We start from the raw sequence: 15,088 nt of genomic DNA on the forward strand, positions 1-15,088 counted from the left end.
GTATGAACTCAGCTCGTTTGAAACACACATTGCCCTGCCTTCATCTGGTCGGCGGCTGTAACAGGATACACTGTGCGTGGCTTACAAACAGAAATGTATTTCCTCACATCTTGGAGGCTGAAGTTGCAGTCAAGGTACCACCAATGTTGTTTCTGGAAATTTCCAGTGAAACCCGTCTTCCTAGCTTGGAGACAGCCACCTTGTCTCTTTCTCATTGTCCTCACATGGTCTTTCCTCTGTGTACATGTGGGGGAAACAAGATCTCTGGTGTCTCTTCTCACAAGGACACCAGCCTTAGCAGACCAGACTCTTATGACCTCTTGTACCCTTCATCACCACCCTAAAGGCTTTATCTTCAAAGGCAGTAACACTGGGAGTTAGGACTTCAACATACGAATTTGGAGGGCATGCAATTCGCTCTACTGCAGCTCCTCTTTATGTGCAAATTTTAATTGGCCAGAAAGAGTCGAATATGGATCAAACATTTTGAGACCAAAAAAGTAATTATTTCAAGGCAGAGTGCCTGAATAGTGTTGGATGTTGGTATGCAAGGAAAGTAAACAAGATCTTCCAAGAGAATAACTAATTCAAGAACATCCCAGCTATACTTGAACTTCTACCTGAAGGTTTTTGAGTAATAGCTCCACTGAGTTGTAAGTAAAACTGATAAAGTGCTTGTCTTTATACTTGTATGTATAAGTATGTAAAATACTTGTATGTACTTGCTCCCAACATGGGTCTTAAACTTAATTGCATAGATAGTTGATACATTAAGATGCCTCATACTGTAGTGAGCTTATATGAACTGTCTGCTTTTCATATATTGCTAATCTGGTTATTAAATTGGCAGAAGGAACTCCAGAGGTAACTGGGGTTATCTATAAATGGTTTTCCAAGCAGAAGATACGAGCTCATGACCCCATTCAGCACTGGGAACAAGAATCAAGGCCACAGTTGTTGACTTCCAAGAGAAATTCTTTAATTCCTTGATTGCTGGCTGCAAAACTGTCAAATATGTTCATGTTTAGAATAGTGCTTGATCCACAATAAGCCCTCAATAAGTAATTCCCATGATCTCTGGAAGTTTCAAATGCCAAATCCTTTTTAATCAGAATTAAAGTGTCCAGAAATTTAGCCTCATTTACAAATTGTAACAAAGTTCTAAGAGAGCAAAATGAGAAAATGTCCGGACTCAGCCAACTATCAAATTTTAGAACCTTAATTCGTCACCACTTGTGATTATATAAAACAATGTTGTAATGCATTTTGGAATTCAATCATACTTTTTGTCAAATTAGGTCATGAAACTTGGTACTTCAAATATATCAATTCCAACTCTTTCCCCTTTAACATGTAAACAGGCACACAAAGTCTAGAGACTGTGAAAGATCAAGATAAATATTCTGAAAATAAGGGACAGTTTTAATTAATTTTAAAAATTATAAAAAACACAGAAAGAGGAAATAAATGTGAAAAAATTTAAAAAGCATCTAAATATTAATGGCATTAGGTTGGAAATAAATGTGGTATTCAAATTTCTACTTGATTAAGAATTTCTCTTATCACTCTGGTGTGAATTTCCTTCATTGTTAAGAAACTGCACTTTACTTATAAACCTTAGAAATTCAGTTTAAATCAGCACTTTTCAAACACTATGAGAGAATTCTTACTGCATTTTTTAAAGGCAACATGATCTGGAAAATGTCACCGAGCAAAGCATAATATTCCCGTGCTTTACACTGAACAAAGGAGGCCACACTATGTCCTGAACATATAAATTGCTTATAAGATTAGACGTAACTATTAAACAGCTGTTGGAAAAAAAATACCATAATTCAGGAATAGCTATGTGGGGAATTCTCATCCATTTCTAGCAGATTTGAATTTAATTTTTTTACTCTTTCCATCTTCGAAAGAAAATAAATTTATAGAGATCTACTGAAATACAGGGTAGTTTTTATAAAAGATGAACAACAGAAAGCTCAGTCAATGTGGTTCAAAGCATAGTTTGTTGAAAAGGGTTAAAGGTTAAAGTATAAAATTCTGAGAGTTTGGGGAAGGGGAGGTCATAATTTAAAAATAAAGCTATAAAAATTATCAGACCAAAAAGTGTGTGCACATATAATGTAAAAATTCTAATAAGCAAAAGTAAAACAGGACTTAATATAATGTTAATAAGAAAAATAAACCATCCTCCATATATTACAAATCCCAAGAAAGCCTAAGTATCCTTAAAAAAATTCAACTTTCAGATGATATTTTTATTTTACTGTAATTACCTAACACTCTTCTATAATGATTTTCTCTGCACATGCTGGTCTTGGAATAAAACAACCATCTACATAAATTTTGATTAGACTATCACAAAAACTTTGCAGGTTAGATTTCAAAGTTTTAAGGTGGCTGGATATCTATCCAAAATTCTAAGTCATCTTATTTTGGAAAAATAATCTACATATAGGAAATAGCAATAGTTTAAAAACTCTGTTTAAATCCCAAGCACTTTCCCATATCTTGTTTTGTCAACATGAAATGCAAAAAATAGATTGCCCCAAATCAGCTCTTCTGACAGAGTTTCCTTCGGTGTAGTAGGAAGAACACAGCTCAAATCATGAGACTCCTCGAAAGCTGTGAGACCACATGAATTCTCTAAGCCTCAACTCTTCATCCACACTGGTATGAGGGCTGCTATACGGATTCAATGCAACAGTGTATACAAAGGCCATAACAGAAGATTTTGCATGTAAAGGATACTCAAATATTTATTTAGTACATCACTGTGAATTCAGCACATCATAAGATAAAAACCTATTTCATTTTTCCCCATATTGGTTTACTCCTTTGCAGAAAGATTGATCTGCTTAGTCCAATTCCACAAGATCTTTACTTTGAGAATTAGTCTCTACTTGCTTTATTTTTTTTAAGCTTTATTTATTGGGTGCTGGGTGGCTCAGTTGTTAAGTGTCTGCCTTTGGCTCAGGTCATGATCCCAAGGTCCTGGGATAGAGCCCTGCACTGGGCTCCCTGCTCACTTCTCCCTCACCCACTCCCCCTGCTTGTGTTCCCTCTCTTGCTGTCTCTCTGTCTAATAAATAAAATCTTTTTAAAAATAAAGAGTTATTTATTTTGAGAGAGAGAGAGAGAGGAGGGACTAATTAAGCTAGTTCCTATCTGTCAAATCTATGGGTCAAATGTGTTAATCTTCTAGGGATCTTGATACATAGTCCCAACATCGTCCTCTAGAAAGATATGGCCTTTGGTTCTCTCACTACCATTTTGCGAAAGCTGTAAGTTTCCTTGCAACCCAACAAATATTATCTTTAAAAGAATCTCAGCTAATTTGTGGGTGGAAAAGATATCTTAAATTATTTTAATCTGTAATTCTTTTGATCAGTGGTGAGGTAGAATATGCCTTCGTGTGTTATTTCTCCATGAGAATCCTATTATCAATTTTTTAAATTTTATTTTTTTAATTTTTTATTGTTATGTTAATCTTCATCAATTTTTATTGGGTTACTTGACTTATCAAATTATATGAACTTTTTAAACAACAATATTAATTTAATTTTGATTATCTACTTGTTTATATATTTTTTAATTTGTTTTTAGCCTGGTATTGTAGTTTATATAGTCTATGTACAAACATTTTTTTTAATTTTATAGACTCAGACCTTTTCTCTATTTGCTATTTTTCATGTCCTTTATGCATAGCCTCCTTCCCTTTGCAGTAATTAGAAGGTATTTCAGAATTATGTCAATGATGGAGAAAATGGTGTCATTAATCACAGAGGAACATCTACAAGTTACCATAAGACTGAAGCTGGGATATGAACCTGGTCTCTCTTCTCCATGTAGGAAAATGATCTAAGGGGAAGTCTGTCATGCCTCTTTTCCTTTTCCACAATAATGACTTTAATTTCTTGGTAGGCACATTCAGAGGCTCCTTCAAACAGTAACAACAATGAGAATTACACTGGACATGCTCTGTTCCTAGAATATGAAATTTGTAGAGTAGTAGGATACCTAGCATAAGGAAGTAAAATTACCCAGAGAAAAAACAAACTTACAATTAAATTTGCTGGAGAATCTAGAACATAAAATATCAATTATTCCATCTTAAAAAAATCTCATTATAAAACAACTAAATGGTTTCTGAATAGCATTGACAAAATCCAACTCTTTAAACCAACAGAAATTGTAGGGTATGGTTTAATTTAACTTTCACCCAAATCATCTAGCCAATTGCCCTACCAATACTTTTAAATAATTATTTCTTCATGTGAGTTCTGTGTGTGGTGTTCTTTTTCTATGTATGCGTTATTATGCATTATTTTCTTATGAACTGTTGATTGCTTCCAAGGCCATCTGCTTTTTTTTTTTTTAATCCATCTGTTTTTGATTCTTTCATCAGTGCTATGATATTTAGCCTAAATTATTTTTAAGTTTTGGTAGGCACAGCAAGTATCCCTCACTTCTCGTCTTTTGAACATTTTTCTTAGTTCTTGGAGGTCACAGGGATTCTCTCTTAAGACACCATCACCCCACAATCTCCTGACTGGCACTTTCTGGAAATTGTAAACTCCAAATGATGTATAAAGATGGAAGAAGAGGAGAGTATTAACCTCAACACCTCAAAACTAACACCAAGGCAGGAGAGGAGAGCTGCCTTGGCCCTTGGTGATCTCTCAAGCACCCGTCACACTGTGGGAGAATTATACTGGGACTTTCAATTTTACTCAGGTCCTCTTGACTGCTTTACTTCAGAAAGCAAAAGACCGATCCATCATCAGCTTTTTAAAAACTTTATTTCAGGGGGGCAGAGCAAGATGGCAGAGGAGTAGGAGACCTGGATTTCATCTGGTCTCAAGAATTCAACTAGATAGGGATCAAACCATTCTGAACACCTACAAACTCAACAGGAGATCGAAGAAAAGAATAGCAACAACTCTCTGAACAGAAAAGCGACCACTTTCTGGAAGGTAGGACGTGCGGAGAAGTGAATCTGAGGCGATATTCCGAAGGATAGACGGTGGGGTAGGGGCCTCCATCTGCCGCTTCTGGCAAGTGATAGAGCCCCGGAGCTCAGAATCGGAACTTTTAGAAGTCGGCTCCGCTGAGGGACGTCACTCCAGTGGCTAAGCGGGGGGTGGAACCCTCGCTGGGACAGTGTGATCTCAGGACCCTCGGGGTCACAGAAAGACCGGGGGTACCTGAGTGCGGCAGAGCTCCCAGGGATCGGAGCGGGGAAGCCAGCTGCAGAGACGGAGCCCAGGCGCGGGCTCTCAGCTCGGGGTTGCCATAAACCGTGATCCGCGGCACAGTCGGGCCACTGCTCCCCCAGCAGGGACCCAACAAGCGGCAGATCCGGGGAGACTCACCTTCCTCCCCCGGGAGGAGTGGCGCAAGAGCGCACCGCAGGGATCTGCTGGGTTTGGAGACTCCACACGGGGTCGGGTGCCAGAGATAGAAATGCACGGTCACAGGCCAGGTGAGCACGGAGTGTGGCCGGAGACCGGGGAGACGGGAGTGACTGACTGCTTTTCTCTGGGGGCGCACTGAGGAGCGGGGCCCCGAGTTCTCGGCTCCTCCGGGGCGGATATTGGGAGGCCACCATTTTCATTCTTGGCCTCCAAAGCTGTACCAAAAGCTTGCAGGAAACAAAAGCTCCCAAGAGCAAACCCGAGCAGATTACTAAGCCCGGACCGGGCAAGGGCGGGGCAATTCCGCCTCCGGCAAAGACATTTGGGAACCACGGCAACAGGCCCCTCCCCCAGAAGATCAGCGAGAACAGCCAGCCAAGACCAAGTTTACTGATCAATGAGAACGACAGAACTCCAGCGCTAGGACAATACTGCACAGAGAATCCATGTCTTTTTTACCATGATTCTTTAGTCTTTCAAAGTTAATTTTTTTTAACTGTCTTTTTTTTTGAATTTTTCTTTTTCCCTTTTTCAACCAACATCTTATCAATCCCTTTTTTAAAAAACATTTTTATTTTTCATTTTTAGAGTCATATTCTGTTCCTTCATAGAAGTTACCCTTATTGTTGGCATATATATATAAGTTGTTCTCTCTTTAAAATTTTGAGATAGCTTCTTCTAACAGATCCAAATATACCCTAAATCTCTAGTGTATGGTTTTGTTCTACTCTCCTGCCTGATCACATTCTCTCCGTTTTTTCCTTTTTTTTTAAATCCTCTTCTTTCTTTTTTCAAACAACTTCTTATCAATTCCTTTCATAAAATTTTTTATAATTTCCATCTTTACAGTCATATTCCATCCCTTCATCGTATCAACCCTTATTTTCTACATGTATAAGTTTTTCTTTCTTTAAAATTTTGGGAGGTACTTTCTTCTAACAGACCAAAATACACCCAAAATCTAGTGTGTGACACTGATCTATGCACCAGCCTGATCATATTTGATCATATTCTGGTTTTTGTTTTGGTTTGTTCTGTTTTTGTTTGTTTTTATCTCTTTTTTTTCTTTTTCTTTTTCCTTTCTTTCCCTTTCTTTTCCCCTGGCTTCAGATCTTTTCTGATTTGTTTAGAGTATATTTCCTGGGGACGTTGTTACCCTGTTAGCATTTTGTTCTCTCATTAATCTATTCTCCTCTGGACAAAATGACAAGATGGAAAAAATCACCTCAACAAAAAGAACAAGAGGTAATACTGACTACCAGGGACCTAATCAATACGGACATTAGTACAATGTCAGATCTAGAGTTCAAAACATCACTTTAAAGATACTAGCTGGGCTTGAAAAAAGCATGGAAGTTATTAGAGAAATCCTTTCTGGAGAAATAAAAGAACTAAAATCTAAACAAGTCGAAATCAAAAAGGCTATTAATGAGGTGCAATAAAAAATGGGGGCACTAACTGCTAGGATAAAGGAGGCAGAAGAAAGAATCAGTGATATAGAAGACCAAATGATGGAAAATAAAGAAGCTGAGAAAAAGAGAGATAAACAACTGCTGGATCACGAGGGCAGAATTCGAGAGATAAGCGATACCATAAGACGAAACAACATTAGAATAATTGGGATCCCAGAAGAAGAAGAAAGAGAGAGAGGGGCAGAAGGTATATTGGAGCAAATTACAGCAGAGAACTTCCCTAATTTGGGGAAGGAAACAGGCATCAAAATCCAGGAAGCACAGAGAACCCCTCTCAAAATCAATAAAAATAGGTCAACACCCCGACATCTAATAGTAAAACTTACGAGTCTCAGAGACAAAGAGAAAATCCTGAAAGCAGCTCGGGAGAAGAGATATGTAACCTACAATGGTAGAAACATTAGACTGGCAACAGACCTATCCACAGAGACCTGGCAGGCCAGAAAGGACTGGCAGGATATATTCAGAGCACTAAATGAGAAAAATATGCAGCCAAGAATACTATATCCAGCTAGGCTGTCATTGAAAATAGAAGGAGAGATAAAAAGCTTCCAGGACAAACAAAAACTAAAGGAATTTGCAAACACAAAACCAGCCCTACAAGAAATATTGAAAGGGGTCCTCTAAGCAAAGAAAGAGCCTAAAACCAACACAGACCAGAAAGGAACACAGACAATATACAATAACAGTCACCTTACAGGCAATACAACGGCACTAAATTCCTATCTTTCAATAGTTACCCTGAATGTAAATGAGCTAAATGCCCCAATCAAAAGACACAGGCTATCAGATTGGATTAAAAAACAAGACCCATCGATATGCTGTCTCTAAGAGACTCATTTTAGACCCAAAGACACCGCAGATTGAAAGTGAGGGGGTGGAAAACCATTTACCATGCTAATGGACACCAAAAGAAAGCTGGGGTGGCAATCCTTATATCAGACAAATTACATTTTAAACCAAAGACTGTAATAAGAGATGAGGAAGGACACTATATCCTACTTAAAAGGTCTATCCAACAAGATCTAACAATTGTAAATATTTATGCCCCTAACATGGGAGCAGCCAATTATATAAGGCAATTAATAACAAAAGCAAAGAAACACATTGACAACAATGCAATAATAGTGGGGGACTTTAACACCCCCTTCACTGAAATGGACAGATCGTCTAAGCAAAAGATCAACAAGGAAATAAAGACTTTAAATGACACACTAGACCAAATGGACTTCACAGACATATTCAGAACATTCCATCCCAAAGTAACGGAATACACATTCTTCTCTAGTGCCCATGGAACATTCTCCAGAATCGATCACATCGTAGGTCACAAATCAGGTCTCAACCGGTACCAAAAGATTGGGATCATTCCCTGCCTATTTTCAGACCACGATGCTTTGAAACTAGAACTCAATCACAAGAGGAAAGTCGGAAAGAACTCAAATACATGGAGGCTAAAGAGCATCCTACTAAAGAATGAATGGGTAAACCAGGAAATTAAAGAAGAATTAAAAAAATTCATGGAAACCAATGAAAATGAAAACATAACTGTTCAAAATCTTTGGGATGCAGCAAAGGCAGTCCTAAGAGGAAAGTATATAGCAATACAAGCCTTTCTCAAGAAACAAGAAAGGTCTCAAGTACACAACCTAACCCTACACCTAAAGGAGCTGGAGAAAGAACAGCAAATAAAGCCTAAACCCAGCAGGAGAAGAGAAATAATAAAGATCGGAGCAGAAATCAATGAAATAGAAACCAAAAGAACAGTAGAACAGATCAACGAAACTAGGAGCTGGTTCTTTGAAAGAATTAACAAGATTGATAAACCCCTGGCCAGACTTATCAAAAAGAAAAGAGAAATGACCCAAATCAACAAAATCATGAATGCAAGAGGAGAGATCACAAACAACACCAAAGAAATACAAACAATTATAAGAACATATTATGAGCAACTCTATGCCAGCAAATTAGATAACCTGGAAGAAATGGCTGCATTCCTAGAGATGTATCAACTACCAAAACTGAACCAGGAAGCAATAGAAAACCTGAACAGACCTAGAACCACTAAGGAAATTGAAGCAGTCATCAAAAATCTCCCAAAAAACAAAAGCCCAGGGCCAGATGGCTTCCCAGGGGAATTCTACCAAACATTTAAAGAAGAATTAATACCTATCCTTCTGAAACTGTTCCAAAAAATAGAAATGGAAGGAAAACTTCCAAACTCGTTTTATGAGGCAACCATTACCTTGATCCCAAAACCAGACAAAGACCCCATCAAAAAGGAGAACTACAGACCAATATCCCTGATGAACATGGATGCAAAAATTCTCACCAAAATACTAGCCAATAGGATCCAACAGTACATTAAAAGGATTATTCACCACGACCAAGTAGGATTTATCCCTGGGCTGCAAGGTTGGTTCAACATCCGCAAATCAATTAACGTGATACAATACATTAACAAAAGAAAGAACAAGAATCATATGATCCTCTCAATAGATGCAGAAAAAGCATTTGACAAAGTACAGCATCCTTTCTTGATCAAAACTCTTCAGAGTATAGGCATAGAGGGTACATACCTCAATATCATAAAAGCCATCTATGAAAAACCTACAGCGAATATCATTCTCAATGGGGAAAAACTGAGAGCTTTCCCCCTAAGGTCAGGACCGCGGCAGGGATGTCCACTATCACCACTGCTATTCAACATAGTATTAGAAGTCCTAGCCACAGCAATCAGACAACAAAAAAAATAAAAGGCATGCAAATTGGCAAAGAAGAAGTCAAACTCTCACTCTTTGCAGATGATATGATACTTTATGTCGAAAACCCCAAAGACTCCACCCCAAAACTGCTAGAACTCATACAGGAATTCAGTAAAGTGGCAGGATATAAAATCAATGCACAGAAATCATTGGCATTCCTATACACCAACAACAAGACAGAAGAAAGAGAAATTAAGGAGTTGATCCCATTTACAATTGTACCCAAAACCGTAAGATACCTAGGAATAAATCTAACCAAAGAGGCAAAGGATCTGTACTCAGAAAACTATAAAATAGTCATGAAAGAAATTGAGGAAGACACAAAGAAATGGAAAAACTTTCCATGCTCATGGATTGGAAGAACAAATATTGTGAAGATGTCAATGCTACCTAGAGCAATCTACACATTCAATGCAATCCCCATCAAAATACCATCCACTTTTTTCAAAGAAATGGAACAAATCATCCTAAAATTTGTATGGAACCAGAAAAGACCCCAAATAGCCAGAGGAATGTTGAAAAAGAAAAGCAAAGCTGGCGGCATCACAATTCCGGACTTCCAGCTCTATTACAAAGCTGTAATCATCAAGAGAGTATGGTACTGGCACAAAAACAGACACATAGATCAATGGAACAGAATAGAGAGCCCAGAAATGGACCCTCAACTCTATGGTCAACTAATTTTTGACAAAGCAGGAAAGAATGTCCAATGGAAAAAAGACAGTCTCTTCAACAAATTGTGTTGGGAAAATTGGATACCCACATGCAGAAGAATGAAACTGGACTATTTCCTTACACCACACACAAAAATAGACTCCAAATGTTTGAAAGACCTCAGTGTGAGACAGGAGTCCATCAAAATCCTAAAGGAGAACACAGGCAGCAACCTCTTCGACCTCAGCCGCAGCAACTTCTTCCTAGAAACATCGCCAAAGGCAAGGGAAGCAAGGGCAAAAATGAACTATTGGGACTTCATCAAGATAAATAGCTTTTGCAAAGCAAAGGAAACAGTCAACAAAACCAAAAGACAACCGACAGAATGGGAGAAGATATTTGCAAATGACATATCAGATGATGGGCTAGTATCCAAAATCTATAAAGAACTTATGAAACTCAACACCCAAAGAACAAAGAATCCAATCAAGAAATGGGCAGAAGACATGAACAGACATTTTTCCAAAGAAGACATCCAAATGGCCAACAGACACATGAAAAAGAGCTCAATATCGCTCGGCATCAGGGAAATCCAAATCAAAACCTCAGTGAGACACCACCTCACACCAGTCAGAATGGCTAAAATGAACAAGTCAGGAAACGACAGATGTTGGCAGGGATGCGGAGAAAGGGGAACCCTCCTACACTGTTGGTGGGAATGCAAGCTGGTGCAGCCACTCTGGAAAACAGTATGGAGGTCCTCAAAAAGTTGAAAATAGAGCAACCATACGATCCAGCAATTGCACTACCGGGTATTTACCCCAAAGATACAAAAGTAGGGATCCGAAAGGGTACGTGCACCCTGATGTTTATAGCAGCAATGTCCACAATAGCCAAACTGTGGAAAGAGCCAAGATGTCCATCGACAGATGAATGGATAAAGAAGAGGTGGTATATATATTCAATGGACTATTATGGAGCCATCAAAAGGAATGAGATCTTGCCATTTGCAACGACATGGATGGAACTGGAGGGTATTATGCTGAGCGAAATAAGTCAAACAGAGACAGACATGTATCATATGACCTCACTGATATGAGGAATTCTTAATCTCAGGAAACAAACTGAGGGTTGCTGGAGTGGGGGGTGGGGTGGGAGGGATGGGGTGACTGGGTGATGGACACTGGGGAGGGTATGTGCTCTGGTAAGCGCTGTGAATTGTGCAAGACTGTTGAATCTCAGATCTGTACTTCTGAAACAAATAATGCAATATCTTTTAAGAAAAAAAAAAGAAAAAGAAGAAGATAGCAGGATGGGAAGAATGAAGGGGGGGAAATCGGAGGGGTAGACGAACCATGAGAGATGATGGACTCTGAAAAACAAACTGCGGGTTCTAGAGGGGAGGGGGGTGGTAGGATGGGTTAGCCTGGTGATGGGTATTGAGGAGGGCACGTTCTGCATGGAGCACTGGGTGTTATGCACAAACAATGAATCATGGAACACCACATCTAAAACTAATGATATAGTGTATGGGGATTAACATAACAATAAAAAAATAAAAGTAATAAACTCTGCTTGTGGTATAATTTGTGTCTAAAGATTAAAATCTAGGGGCATCTGAGTGGCTCAGTTGGTTAAGCATCTGCCTTGGGCTCTGGTCCCAGTCTCCAGGTCCTGGGATTGAGTCCCACACCAGGGTCCCTGCTCGGTGGGGAGTCTGCTTCTCCCTCTCCCTCTGCCTCTTCCCCTACTTGTGTTCTCTCTGTCTCTGTCTCTCTGTCTCTCTCCCTCTCTCAAATGAATAAATAAAATCTTAAAAAAAATAAAGATTAAAATGTATTGGAGTGGGAGGGTCTTACCACAGATAACTAACTCATAGTGAGTCACTGGTTAGTCGAAGAAGTTAAAGTGAAGATTATTAAGAATATAATCATGCTTTAAATATAAATTTTTTATATGCGTGTATACTAATTCACTAGGCTTTTGTTATAGGAATAAGATCTTGTCTTTGGAGTTGGCTCTATGCTTTCTTGCATATACAATACCTGCAGTGCTTTGTTTTAGAGTTTTTATTTCATTAAAGGGAATTGAGAAATTAATGTCACTTGCAAAGCAATCCAAAAAAATAATATTCCTCTGCTACATTTCATAGTAGCCTAAAACATTGATAGTTGGCTTGCGCAGACCTAATTCGACAACTTTTTTTAATTGACTTTCCTTGACTGACCCATTCCAAAGCATTCAGCTTTTGTATATTTCATATTAATTTTCCTACATATTATGGTTACTTTCAGTAGGAAACACTGAATAAATATGCATCCATTCATTTCATCTAGTAACTTACAATGCTGAAATAACAAAGTTTGGATCACATAATTGCATAAGCTTGAAAAAAGCAATTCTTTCGGTAACCAAAACAGACACATGTGTTATTAAAAGCCTTCAAACTATGGACTATGACTTTAAAAAGTCACTCTTTCACTTCCAGGAAGACTGCCCCCATGTCATGAGAACAAACAAAACCATCAAGCCACATGTTTGTAATTCCCTAGTCTTTTTTCTCTTTCCTGACCCTACACCTCCCACCTCAACCCCTAAGTGGCAGCTCTAAGCTCATCCCTAGCAAACTTCAAAATAATGTGTCTGGTTAAAAGCTGAATGATGTCTGCTAGAAGCTTATGTTATTGGGGATAAAAAAATAATAATAATAAAGGAACAGGAATGTAGCTTCCAATCTCTTTGAACCAGAAATGGCCTTTCAGGTTATAATGACATTTATGGTTTCCAAACAGAAGTCAAATAAGTTGTGGGTAATGAAGTAAATTTAAAACATTATTCCTGGCAGCCTTCCATGTATTTTTCTTCACACGATGTTACGAACAATAGTCCTATTTGAAAGGAAGGACCATAACAGAAAGGATCTCAAATTCTGTTTTTCTCTCTTATCTTGCTGTCTTCTTTTTGGATTTTAACCTTCCAAGCAAACTTCTAAGACATCATCTGCCCCTCCGAGGGCCCATCTGCTTCAAGTAGTTGGAAGAGGTGAAGCTTGCTTTTAGATACCATTTTTAATACATCTCTAACCAATATTTCATTTTGTGTGTGTGTTTGTCCCTTAGACAGACTAAAATATTCAAAGGTTAATTTATTCCGCTTGGAAATATTAAGTGCAGTCTGCCACTTTTTTTCTTTATCACCAAAGGAATCTGATTAATTTTCTGCCCGTGAGTTTTGCAAATGAAGTGTACTTTCAGTACTGCTAACAGCACCTTCTCTGTCTTGTGTTGGGTCAAGCCTTGCGAGGCTACCGCAGGGTTGTCGGTCCTCATCTCTGCCTGATGGACTTGGCTCTTTCATGTGCAGCCCGTTGACCTAGTCTGCCTCTCAATAACAAAATAACTTTCAATCCCCTACGGCCTCATGAGCTTCTGCACCACACAGTTCTATTTATTTTACCAGACATTTCCATGTAATTTCATATTCTCTGCAATGCTTTTTCCATAGTCAAGTAAACTCAACAAGTGAACTTTTGAGATAATATCTAAAAAAAAAAAAAAAAAAAAAAAATCTCAGCTGCCCCAGACTAAAGGAATGGGTTTCATTTAAATGTTTCCTGTTTTCAATGCATTTGCCTCATAGAACCATTGTGTGTAACACAAAGTCTGATTCGATTAGCAACTAAATTGTTGCAGTTGAATTTCAGCTCAAGCCATGGAAAGTACAAGAGAGCTGAACTACTGGAGAAACAAGGATGGATGCCATTCATATTTGGAAGGTTCAGATGTCTTGGGCATTGATGTACAGGACCTTTGTCATTGGACTGGCGTGTCAGTTCAAAGTACTGTTCAAGAGCCAGACGCTTGACAAATGAAGAACTTTGACATATTTTTTATCATGTATGGCATTGAGTAAATTGAAATACTGGTCATAAATAGTCATCTATTTCTCTATTGGAAATATCATACTCCAAGTCATCTACCATGTTAAAGAGCATCACACCAGAATATCAGACTGCTTAGGATGAGAACATTTGCAAGATGAATACAAGTTGAACAAAAGCATCTGGCACCAATTTGTGAACACAATGTACAGTGTTAATGACTGATTTCAACTACTTGTTTAATTATGAAGAATGTATTTCTGCCTATTACAGGGTAGTGTTTTTAAGTAAACTGGAATGGAAATGTTTTATACAATAGCCCCTTTATTCTGTTCAGCCTTTTTAATTTTAAACAACTACATTGTTTGATATTAATATCTCCACTCTTTTATGAGTTTATAATTGCCTCTTTATTTTCAGTATTTCTTGAAACATTTGTTTTAAGCTTGTTTCTTGAAAATAGCATGTAGGTTTTCTCTTCTGATGTAAGAGTTTTGCTCTGCTCACATTTAGTTTAATGTCCTATATAATTGATTTCATTTTTCTACCTTGCTCTATTATTAATTTTATATTATCACTTCCTGTGTTATTTTTGTAGATACAATTGACAAAATCCATTTCAACTGTCCACTCTATTTGTTGTTAGGCTTTGCTTTCTCTGCTGTCATACAGAGAAGCATGCGTTTATATGAAGGCAAGATAAAAACTCCCTTCTTTAATAAAGACAGAGTATCCCCCTGCCCTTATTAGATGACAACTTTAAAATAATTTATTTCTAACCTCTTACTCATTTCCCTGCCTTTCCCCATGATTGCAGTTGACCTCCATTTCTTACCCCCATGTTTGCTAAGATCACTTAACCGTAGAGTGGCTAGTCTTCATGTTCATCAACACATA

This window comes from Phoca vitulina, unplaced genomic scaffold, assembly GCF_004348235.1.
Source record: "Phoca vitulina isolate PV1807 unplaced genomic scaffold, GSC_HSeal_1.0 scaffold15, whole genome shotgun sequence".
NCBI classification, from domain to species: domain Eukaryota; kingdom Metazoa; phylum Chordata; class Mammalia; order Carnivora; family Phocidae; genus Phoca; species Phoca vitulina.